Raw genomic sequence first — 12,797 nt, 5'->3', positions numbered from 1 at the left:
GATGATGATTATGATGATGTAATGATATTGATGGTGTGCTGGTGATAATAATGGAGAAGGGAGCGGTGATGGGGCTAAGTTTTAAAGTACCAGTACTCTGATCATAATAATTCTGATTATTTACCAGGCATAACCACAGTGAGTATTCAGGCTTATTTTCAAAAAGGTCCTGTATTGGGGCTGTTCGCCCAATACAATTAATGAGTGCCACACAGCATTGATATCCTCTGACCCATCTCACAGTCCAATGGCTACAACACCTGGCAAGCTCTGGCAGCCACTCATACAATCACTAACAATGTTCAATCCAGCTTAGCTTCGAAGATCCGATGACTAAGCAAACATAAAAGCGTTTGACCAACGTTGGTCCGACGCTTCCAACCACATGCCAATGTTAGCCAAACGTTGGCATGTTTACTGGGGAAATCGGGTGCATTCAGGGTTGGCAAGTGACTCGGCTCACGGTAATTCCACTGCCTTCGTGGTTTAATGAATTATCGGGATTTCACTCAAGAATCAGTTCTTGTTTTAACATTGCCATCAATGCAGTAGCTCCTTTCGTGGCTGCAGAGGTAATGTGAATCTATTACAACACAGCATGTACAAATACAATATAAATTATTCTCGCTCGCAATGTGACACGTATCGTGAGCATGGACATCTGTTTTAATTCATGACGTATATTTGATCAATTCAGCTACAGAATGTGCGTATATCTCATGAGTCAAAATTGAGACGTAAGTTCAAAAATCAGTTATGACTATTTGAAGCTTTCGTGACTGCAAGGATTCATACTCTTAGGTTTTTTTTCCCGGTAAAGTTACGTAGGTAAGATACAGCAATCGTGCTGTGACGGTTCCACCTGAAGACGGAAGCTTGTGTTGCCTCCGAAACGTCGTGATTTATTATTTTATTTCTATTATTTCTTCTATTATTTTTATTATTTATCTTTTATTATTCATTTTTTTACCTACGTGACTTAACCGAAACAACCTACGACTATCGTGGTCTCATTGGTGATTAGGTATTGCTTTTAACAGTCGTTTGTAATTTTCCAAAATTAATTACTTATCGCATTATCCATTTTCATGGCTTTTAATGCTGTATTCCCACATTCGTCCGTTGACTCTAATGGTGATGGATCTTGCACAACTCGTGATTCCATAAATTAACGTTTTTTTGTACCGCCAATACTGATAACATTTTTGCTGTTATACAATGTAATGTATTAAAATTAAAAAAAATGTAACCCAGTCTCATGACCTTTTCAAGATGATCCTATATTCGTATGCTGGCCATTTTACGTCGCAGGAGTCTTTCACTTGAACATGTTATGGACATTGCTTAGAGTAATTTGTACGAACGTTTAGTCCTGATTGCTGTAATCCATTGGCTCTTAACCTTTACTGCAAGCCTTGTACTCCTTTGGTTCTCAATTTTAATAAATACATAGGTTTGATGAAACAAAGTAGGTGTACTTACGTGCCTCTGCTTAATTGGCATTTCGATTATCTACCTTCTCAAAAAATCTGGCACGTCTCGCACCCCTAGAAAGGGCATCTCCCACCCCCAGGGGTTCGAGATGCACCCCACGGTAAGAACCACTGCTGTCAACGCTTGCTCTTCAAATATGTATGTGGCCATTCCCTACTCGCCTCCATGCAAACCAACCATTTATTATTATTAAGCAGCTTGGCCTAATGCAGACTAAATGGACCAACGCCGCTCGATGGTGCGAAGTTAATTGTGGAGCGTTAACCCAATCTCCTCCCAATTGCTCAAGAAAGCGCTCGACAGGGGGGTCTTTGTCTTCCAAACAATAAATTCCTCGCGTGAAACAAAATCAAATATCCCCCCCCCTCCCACGGCTGCAATTCGTATTACTGTACATATCCATTCCTCTGCCGAGCGTGTCTGAACAACAGCGCAGCGCGATTGGCGAGTGCACGAATGACATAAAGAGGGCCCTTCTTCTCCAAACGTAGAAAAAGAAACAGTCTTTACAAACATGCCGGCAGTGGTGGCGGCAGGGGGGGGGGCCTCGAACGTCATCCGTTTCTTGAGTTTGCTTTGCGCATTTTGATCCGCGTGATTAATGAACGCGTCGGGCGCGTTGACATGGCTAAAGGAAATGCGACGACACGCACGTTTGAGAACGAGAGTCTTATCGCGGCCACACGCCGAAAATGTTGGGGTCCTACGAGTGTGAATGCTCGCTTCACGGCCGCTCTCGGCAAAGGAGGAATGTCAACATCGCGGTCCTTAAACCCGGCGGAGAGCCATTCTTCACTGGCTCGAGTAGTGTGGTGGGGGCCTGTGACAGGCACAGAAATGACTCGCAATATAGTGACTCAGTCAGTCACTCTGCTTTCTTTGCCACAAACCAGTTCCTTCAAAGCCACCGGACTTGCTTGAAGCGTGCGTTTGAGGATGGGTGCTGTGTCGTACGGACTCGGTGGTTTAAACGGTGCCGGACAATTTGGTATTGAGCCCTGCTCCGATGACTGACGATGAAGGAGTCAAGGATGAGGGAGGTGGACAAGTTGAAAATGGTAACTCGTATTTTTATGGACACAATACACCCGTTTGGGTGGGGCTATTCTTAGAGCCCTGGACTCAAGAGGATGGGATCGCTGGGTCAATCGATTTTGGGGATGAACTCAACAAATCATCATCCCTCTTTGGGTTGATGAAATAAGTACTATTTTGTGGTTGTTTTTCGGATAGACTGGCTCTTGTCATGGGAATGTGGAATTTCCGTCTCTGGCTCAAAGCTACCAACATAGATAAGCATCACCAAATCAACGTCTGAGGTGTATAGCCTGGACGAAAATACACTGTTACCTTGTTGTTTATCCATAATCATCAGCCATTGTAAATCCGCTGCCGGCCTCCCCGCACCGTTGGCTCCCCACGCCGTTGCCATTCTCATGGACCTGCCGATGCCAAAATCCATCTCCTGCACACAAACCGATCTCATCGCTCTCTGTCTCTGCTGCGGTCATTCTCTTGTGCTCAAATTCTCCCTTGGCTACAATTCCGTCACCAGTCTCGTCCATCAGCTCCCATTAGCAGGGTTAGCTACGTACAATGTGTAAGAAGTTCGACACACATATCTTCCAGCGATGTGTCCTGCCACAAGCCCACTTACTTTCATTATCAGTCAGTATAATGTTTTTCTTTGTGTTTGTCCTCTGATTCATGTGCACCTGCTGCTGGCTCTCAGTATAATTATGGACTTTCATCTCTTCATGCTACTTTTCAGCTTTTCTTGCATTTCCTTCATCACTTCCCACGCCGCCTCTCTGTATTTCCTAGCTGGCATTGTTCGCTGATCTTCAGGCACATCTTGCTGCTTTTTTCACAATCCAGTTCAGGTTTAGGAAAGCTCACCTTCCTGATTGCATCCACCTCTTTTACGCAATTTATCTAATGGACAGTTTTCATGTGATCTTACATTTATGTAAACTACACCAATAATGTAATGTCTTGTTCTGCTTTGTTGTTGTCTAGAATTCTTAAAATTATAATACTGCACTCTGGTGAAAGCCTGACACGAACAATTTTAGAGGTGAATCCTTGTCTGAGGCTTGTTTCATGCCCCGATGTCTACCATATGATAAGTTAACAATGTCGAGAGCGGGCACAATGCGTCAGAGGTCAGAGTGCTGAGCTGGCACCGTTGAGATTCTTGGCTCAAATTCAGGCGGCTGTTTGTGATTAAAACTGGCTTCCAATGTGTCGGCATTTGATGGCCTTAGCCTGGTCACGAATGACTGCACAATCAACCATCACGTTAAATCTGATTGAACACTTATGTTTTGCTAATACACTACATAGAGGCCACATCAGTGGATCCCAAGAGGTAGCTCGGGAGCGTCCACTTCATTGGACCATTCTCTCACGTCAGTGCACTCTTCTGCAAGAGATCATGACGCCAATAGCACAGCCGGAGATCAAGTATACAAAAAAGGTTGACTGAAATGTAATTGTCTGCAGCCCTTGAGGACACTGAGATCGAACACTGCGAGCCATTAGGGGATGGTGTGAAATCTCACCACAACGCGGGCAACCTGCTTAGAGGACACCTGGGAGCACTTTGATCCTTTCCAATAAATTTCATTTTATACTTCATTAAAATCATACATTTATCACCTAGAACCTTGCTACCGGGACGGAAAGTACCGTGCCGCTTTCCCCCATTTGATTGTGAAGCCTCAAAATTAGACAGCTGCGTGAACCCTGTAAAGCATCGCGTCTCCCGGTGCTTAGTTGTCTGTTTACCTTAAGACGCCTTCCGATTTAGTCGCTTAAAATGCACGTGACGTGGTGGTGGTGGTGGCAGTGTCATTGTACATTCTCTCTGTACATACAGCACTGTGATTATCAAAAAAAATACTTGATTCTGGGGATGTTACTTTGTAAAATCGTATCACGTCTGTATTTAATTGGATTTGCTGATTGGTTGAGTATTTATTTAGTGCACGTGTTTGAGACCGGAATTCGTAGGAGAGTTTTTGAGCTTTCGACTTCGGTACTGACCGGGGGGGGGGGGGGGCAGCGAGGGGTAGCGGTGGGGGGGAGCTCGATATGAATGCTGAATTAATTTCCCTCCCATTTGTTAAGTAAATAATCATATTTGATTGATATGATGATATCTTTTTTTATCAATTCATGAGTATAATTTAAACCTGTTTGCTCGATAAATGCCTCCCAGTCATAGGAGTTGTTTTACTGTACGTGCCCAATGTGGTTCGTGTGGATTGGTGAATTGGAGGCCCGGGGTTGGCTCAAATATCACTTACCACCGATGTTGGCCATCGTCGGGAATGGAGCTCAAGTTGCCGGGTTCATAGTGCAACGTGCTAACCACTGCACCGCACTGCCCTCCCCTCTTCAATCAATCAAGTCGCATATTTTAATTGACAGATGAGGGCCCGATGAGACGCATTCTTCCCCTTTTATGTGGAAGACTTGAGTGATGTAGTCGCAATATGGAGCCAAGAGTGAAGTGTCTCTCCGTTTAAGTGAGTAACGGGCCAAGTGGCCCCAAGCCAGTGGTGAAGATTGCGCAATGCCACGCTGTACACAATCCCCTCCGTATAGCATCGTGCGGTTTTGGTGTTTCATAATACGGTCACGTGGCCCAGATCATGTAAAAAAATATGATTCTGAACAGTGTCCGATTTGATCTACAAATTCCACACAATTGATCATAATTTATATTATTGTTTCTTTTGGTAAAGTCACGTAGAAGGTAAATAATAAAATAATAACAATATAAAACAATTACAGTAGAACAAGGTTTATATTTTTAAAAAAATATTATTTTATTATTTCCCTTCTACGTGACTTTATCGAAAGAACCAAGAATATGAATCCCTGCAGTCATGAAAGCTTTAAATCAAGATTTGATCATAATTTTTTAGTTGATCGGATCTGATGTGGTTCATGTCAGATTCTGATAGTTGGATATATATTTTACCGATCGACATTCTTATTGTGCTCCATTAAAAAACGTCCCCATTTAAAGCTCTTAACGTCATTTCAAATGTACATCATATTTAAATCTTACAGTATAACAAGGTTGTAAAAAAAGTCAAACCTGTGACTTCCTCAAGGATAAATTTGGTACTACTTTCAAAGACGAGAACTGAGTTTGATTCCCTGATCAAGGAAGTTGAGGTTTATTTTCAGGCTGCTCTTGCTGAGGCTCTTTGGCTGAGTCTATCCAACTCTCAAAATAAGGTTCACACGAAACATGATTTTGTTGATTTTAAACTAAAATAACCTATTGAACAAAACTATTTTTATTTGATCAGGTATGGCCCCATTGAGCTATATAGCTCATTTTCAGAAGCGACCTGGCCACAAATGATAGCTCAACGAAGTGGCTTGTCATGTGGAATTGTATATTAGCCAAATACTCGAAACGCATGTTTCAAAATGTGGAGGGAAACACCGGAGGACCTGAAGAGAAATCCACGTGAACACTGGGAGAACATGCAAAAACTCCAAATATACAGGCGTTAGGGTCGGGATCGAACCCACGACCTCCTGTATACCGGGCGAGGCCGTTAACGTCTCGCCACAGCGGGGTGTCGGTGTGACGGACGTTAACATCAAAATGCAAGAAAGCAAAGTGCAAAGCTACCACCTAGCGTCCGCTGTTAGTACTACGACCAAGCCACTGACAATTACATTCACACTCGGGTTCAGAAATGGAAGCGTGCGTGGGGGTTGAAACCCGACCATACTGGCGTTGCTGGGCAATAAAACTCCCAGGTTGGGAAAGTAATTAATGTGATTTGAAGCAGGCAGATAAAGCGGTATTACCGGCAATGCCGGATTTTTGTCGTTTTTTGTGTTGACACACGTGGGCTTGGCTTTGTGTGGAAGAGTGGTTGAGCCACGATAGGAAATGGGTGGAACCTGTTTGATTGCAGGGAGGGAAAGTCAATATTGCAATTGTAGAAACTTGCACGCCCAGGGAAAGGTGTATTAATGCACAGGTCACACAGTGTGCCCTTGTTCCCAGGTGCTGGGTAGCGCATTGGTTGTGGGCTCGGCACTAAGCAAGTTTGCACGAAGTTTGTGTTTTGGTTCACGGAAAGTCAAGTCAAAGCGTCTTAGTGCTAAAATGGGAAATGGGGCGACACTCATTTCTGCTGGAAGCTCTGAAACGGTGGTGTAAATTCCACCTCATTGGGAAAGGTTGTTTACTCCATAGGCTGACTGCTCTTTTGGCTTTCCCTTAAATTGTCCAATTTTATAAATTGCAGAGAGGTGATAGACTGACTCAACTCCTCTCTGGGGTTTGAACTTGGAACCGTCCAATTTTGAGTCGGGCACTCTCGATCCACCAGTGTAGCTAACGCACACTTTCACTGACAACCTCCATCTGGAATTTGAATGTGGAACCTTTCGATTGTTATCCGAGCATTCTATTCACAGTGCCGCATCCAGTTTTTAAAAATCTCTGTAAATAATTGCTGGCGTGTAGTTCGTTTGTAGAGCTGACATTTAAGATCATGTGACACAATTCACAACAGCGAGCTGTTGTGTTATTGCCATAGGGCAAAGGTCACATTTGAAATTGTTTAATAAAAAATACATGTGAAAATCATGTTTTCAATTAACTGCCGGTATTTTTTTCGATTAACTGTTCGTATTGAGGTTATTAGAGAATTAATACTTACCAATGGCCTCTCAGTTGGTCAAATAATGGGTGGTGTAAATAAGTGGAATTCATAATCTCATAAACTACTCGGCGTTCACTACTACTTTCTGATAGTTTACAAGTATGCGTCAGGAAAGTTATGCTGCTTTTTGAAAAGGTACACGAGGTACTTTGCAAACGCATGCAAGCAACATTATTTTGATATTATGTCTACATATTTTCTGTATTGGCTATGATAGGTCAGTTGGTAGAACTATATATACCGAGCCAGCAGGAAACTGCAATGTCTCGCAAATAACGATTATTTGTTTACGCATTCAAGTATGTCTCTGTTTAGAAAAACAATATTTGGATATTACAGTAGTGTACATTGAGCCATGTAAAAAAATGTTCACTTACAAAATTACGACAATCGATACCTAATTTCTGATAAATCCTTATGTAACTACAATGATGTAATTTCAGTTTCTGCATAACAAGTTTTACTGCACTCATTTATTGGCATGCTGTAAAACAGGCAATATGAAATAAAAATGGAGATAAAATCCATCAACTGTTTCTTTTTTAATCAATCTCTTTGAAGCTTTCCTGTTCGTCCGATTGCAACAGATTTCTCGACAGGTGCGTGTAATTGTACGGCGTTCCCTCCGTATTCGCGAACTTGCTATCCGCTGTTTTGTTTATCCGCGAACCGCATGTGGAACTCTCCACGGCTGCACCGAGAGAAAGGCAGTGATGAGATGAAGCGATGAGAGAGAATGTGATGCGAGAAAGTGATTAAATAAAGTGATGAGAGATAAAGTGGTAGGTAAGATAAATAAATGTTATGATAATTTCAATGTATTTAATAGCTTATTATATTTATGTATTAATTTAAGGTATTTTTTGGTAGGAAAGAATTATCCGGGAAATTTGCTATAAATAAGCATCTCCGTAACGTACCCCTCGCGAAAGCCGAGGGAAAACCGTAACTTAATCGAATCACTGGTAAATACAACTTGGGGTTGAGAGAGGTTATATGATACAGAAAGTTCAAATTGCTCCTTAATGCATGCACTTGTTTACAATGAAGTCCCCCACTGATCGGGAGTGTACCGTGTTCTCTTTCGGGGGCAATTGTTGAACTACATGTAATTTAAAACGGTTGTGGAGGCACCGGGCTGTATAATTACAAACTACATTCTATATAATAGGAAATACGTTTTAAAGCTCAATGTATGCCCATGGAAGGTTATATTTGTAATTAATTACGAGTGAAATACAAATTGCATCACGGCTTTAGAATTATTACATGAGAAACGTGCATTAGGGACTCTTAATGGCTCTTAAACTTTTGTAATTGCGGTCGTTACAGAGTGATGGCAGGTTGCTGAATGGCCTGGAGCCTTTTGTAACTAGGACTCACCTTACCTGAACAAATAATAATAATTTATAAAGCGCCCTTAAACAATTGTTCTCAGCATCAATACACACTGTACACTGTGCTGCTGGATTTTGGAAAATACAGTACAGTAAAACATATATATAAAAACAGTCTGCTGTCTCATCACGGAAACTTGTTTATGCCAAAAAAAATCTGAATTTGTTTTACTCATTGAAACTCATCAGCAGAGTCAGACAGACCTTTGCTCGTTTATTAATGTATGAACTCCTTTTGAACGAAGATGGCCGCTGCATCGCGCGCTTTCAGATGCGCTTCTGCGGCCGTCTGAAACGCCTCTTCCTTCCGATGTTAGGAAGCCATTGGAGCTATGCACTTTGAAATCATCTCCGTTGAAAACTCATTTCTTTGGAGCTGCTTTTTGTGTTTACTTTTGTTGTCCTCGTCCCCCATTTTCAATTCCCACGGCTGGCTACGTACACCGCGAAATAAGTACAACATATACAATTTCGCTGTTTTGTAATGAATTGGCTGCCTGTGTCGAAGATCTTGCCTATAACATCAAGCAATCTCGCAGCATTTGTTTAACAGGTTGGGTTGATAGCGGGACTCGGAAAGTTGAATCTCATTCAGAGTTTTCCTGATAAAACAAATGCTAATGTAGCACATTTGTCCAGGAGGCACATTGGCAAATTGACTGAGATGCTATTTTTATTTTGATGGGGTTGAGAGAATACAGGAGAACTCCTCTTATACTCTCTGGTTCTTTCGGTAAAGTTCGAATTTTTCTATCTACGTGACGTTACCGAAGGAACCAGAGGGAATGGATCCCTGCAGTCACGAAAGCTTCAAATCACGACTGAACTCCTCTTATCTGCGGTAATGCGGGGATCTGTATCGTGGATTCTCTTATCCGCGGGGTTATCTGCAATTTTACTCCTCTCATCCGTGGGATACCATGGTGGTGAGATGTTAACAGCCTCACCTGGTATACAGGAGGTCGTGGGTTCAATCCTCACCGTGATACCCGTTTATTTTGACTTTTTGTGGGTCTTGCCTGGTAAAATAAAAGGTTTTTAAATTCACCGATAACTGCAGAAAATAGGATTTATTTGCCGTGTGACTCCTCTTAATGGTGAAAAATTTATGGATAATAGGATGCCATTCCACAAAGACTTCGGGGAAAAGTTGTGGATAATCACTGATAATAATGAAGAATAGGTCCGCGGACAATCGGAGCTATTGTGGACCCCACAGCTGCCGCGGATAATTATAGGAGTCACGAATAATAGGGCCGCCGATATGAGGAGTCTGAAAGATACTGCTACTGCCCATCACGACTGGTGCTGGGGCCCGAGGTAGAGTGATGGATGTGTGCATGGGACATCCCATAATCGTATACCAGTATGGTAAAAGAAACTAAATGGATATGGTTGGGGGTCAGAGATTTCCGATTTGCTGCATCATTTTTTTTCAGAGCAGCAGGATCGAGGACTACAGTGCAGTGCCACAGATGTCCAACAGTGACAGGATATGAGAATAGGTTTTCCCCTTTTTTTTCTGGCAACAGAATGCAAACAAAAAACGTACTCTGATAATATATGCATTGTCCTTGAAACTGATTGGTCCACACCAGAGACCGCTTTCTTTTGAGCCTAGTCTCAAAGCGGTGTTAGACCAGAGGACGCCAATCCGTTTCAAAGACAATGCATATATTATCAGAGTACGTTTTTCGTTTACATTCTGACCACAAGTATTGTGGATAATGCAGACATGATTCCTTGTAAAAGGTTTCAGTTTGGTGTTTTAACATCTTAACACCTGTTTTGTTGCCAGAAAAAAGGGGAAAACCTATTCTCATATTTTGGTACTGGCAAAGGAGGTCCCATGATGTAGTGACAGTATACTTCAAGTCGGGTGGCCATCTTGCCTGGGAGGGGATTGCCACCATGTGTTAAATGTGAGGGGTGTGAGTTAATGCAGTATTTAATTCACGTGACCAAGCGTAAAAATAGACTGAAATGGCCTTCAAAATATAAACCGTCTACGAGGATTACATCACCAAATGACATCTCACCCAGTTGTAATGTTTGGATTCAGGGTGTGTGCGTGCGGTCACATCAGAGTTGCCACCTCTCCTGGTTTTCCCGCTTGTCTTCTTTTTGTGGTAGCTGTCCTGGAAAATCTGCAAGTCTTCCCCAAAAATATTAAACAATACAATTCTAGCTTTTTGTCAGTCATGTATTGTTCTCCCTTCTCAATATTTTTTTTAAATCTCAGAGGTAGAAATCCTAGGTAATTCTGGTGTAAACCAGATCAGGCTGCTAGAGCACTTCCTTATACTTTTGTGAGGCTTGGTATAGCATTGTGGGTTTCCCAAGATGCCTTGCGGCTGTTTTCCTCTGCGTGAACTCTTTAACTATTGACAGTGCAGGCACAGTTGCCTTGTGTTACGTGGCAGTTGTACACAGAGATAATGTTTTATGGTGCCACTTTTATTTGCGTCCCTTTATGCAGAGCAGCCACCTTCAACTCACATTAACAACTTGTTTACGGGCAATGCCCTTCCCCACCCCTCTAGTGGGAAACCTAGGTACTGTACTGGTCATATATTAGGTCCATTAAATACGCACACAATCACTGTATTGTATTCGTGCTTTGTGGCGATCAGGCAATGCTTTGGAGAGTATTTTGCTCTCATTATGACATTGTCTTTAGGCACTGCACTTTACCCATGCACAGCCCCTCAGTTTGTTTGAAGTCACTTTGTGGTAACATTTTGGCCAAATTTAACCTCGGTCTAAATGTCCAGTGATAGACCTTGAGGGAAAAAAATACAGCAATTTACTCATTGCAAGTAATGTCGCAGTCCAGTCTATCGTTTACTTTCCGTTTATAGTTGGCCAAGCTTTGCTTGCTTTACCGAGTTAAGATTCAATTTAGTTTCATGTTGTCAAAAAAAATGTTCATGTCAAAAGACAAAGCTGCGAGGTTGAGTCAATTCAAGAAGTATCGCTCTTCTCAAGTGAGCATGGGTGGAAGGGAACACCAATTCATCAATATTGATTCTAAAGCTCACTGTGTGTGTAAGGATCGGTGTTTATTTTCAATTCCTATATGTCGGTGTGTTTAAAATGTGTTGACGGGCACCCCTGCTGCAGCTATTGAGGCACTACCATGCATTCACTTGCAATGTTAAACATAGATCGACATTTGATTTTTATATCAGATTGCGAGGTGAATCTCTACACCCCCCTCGAGATTCAGCCGGTGGTGGGGATTCCTATGGTGGTGCCCAAAGTACAGCGTGAGACGTTTGAAAATATTGGCACCAAGTTTGTGAAGTGAATGTACACCAAACTGTATTTGCATTTATTGCGTGCACTATATGTGTGCACATTCATAGCACGTGTGTAATAAGTATACGTGTTGTATAGAGAGGTTCTGCGAGGTTGGTATTAACCATCCTGCACTACTATTTAAATAGCCATGGTTAAGACGAGACTATTACATGTTTGAGCTGTGGACAATTATTTCCTCGTAGGATTGCGAGACATGGTGCCTAGTGGGATGGCTTCATCCAGCAGTGGATTGACCACGGCTGATGATGATGACGATGCGCAATAGGTAGAATAGGGTAAGATTTGACGTGGTGCTCTTTTATGGAAGACTGTAATTCCAGTAATGTATACCTCCCCGTGGGGGTAAACTATTATAATTGTGGGGTGATTTAAAGTGTTGCATGTGGTTCATATCCTCGTGGATTTTTTTTTACAGAATTGCCCAGTGTACATTTAAAAACCCTCACTCCCACCCACGCACGTACAGAGAGACGCGTGTTTTTTTGGCTTCATTATCTGCTTTGCCTCGTGATTGCAATCTTTTAGGGAGCCTTTAGTGGCGCTGTAAGGCTCCGAGCCCGATAAGCCATTGCTCGCGCGTGGTGCCTGTAAAAAAAAATCACGTCACCCGTTAGCAGAGGCACCGCCAAGCTTGCCAGCGTGAAATCGCTGGCCCTCGAGTGGAGCGGAACGTGTCTCTCTCTCCCTGAGCCCAGTAACAGCCGCTGTGTGGCAGTGGCGTGGGTGCGCTACTCGTAAGTCTCGCACGCCGCCACGACAGCAAGTGTGGTGCCGCTGTGGCCACCCAATGCACACACTTAACAATGAGAGTGCTCCTCGCCAGCAGACAGTCGGATGAATGCAGATGCTGCAGATCGTGCAGGCAAATGATTAA

General features: G+C 42.7%; 1 protein-coding gene across 7 annotated transcripts in view; it reads left to right on the top strand.

Moving 5' to 3' along the window:
• The window catches only part of LOC144723348 (hepatocyte nuclear factor 4-gamma-like), an 82,131-nt gene that overhangs the window by 19,089 nt on the left and 50,245 nt on the right, over nucleotides 1–12,797 (top strand). The gene's annotated exons all lie outside the window — the stretch shown is intronic.

This window comes from Lampetra planeri, chromosome 17, assembly GCF_965212315.1.
Source record: "Lampetra planeri chromosome 17, kcLamPlan1.2.h2, whole genome shotgun sequence".
In the NCBI taxonomy this organism is placed as follows: Eukaryota; Metazoa; Chordata; class Hyperoartia; order Petromyzontiformes; family Petromyzontidae; genus Lampetra; species Lampetra planeri.
Note: the sequence above shows the minus strand (reverse complement) of the source record. Positions and strands in the feature narration are given on the sequence as shown.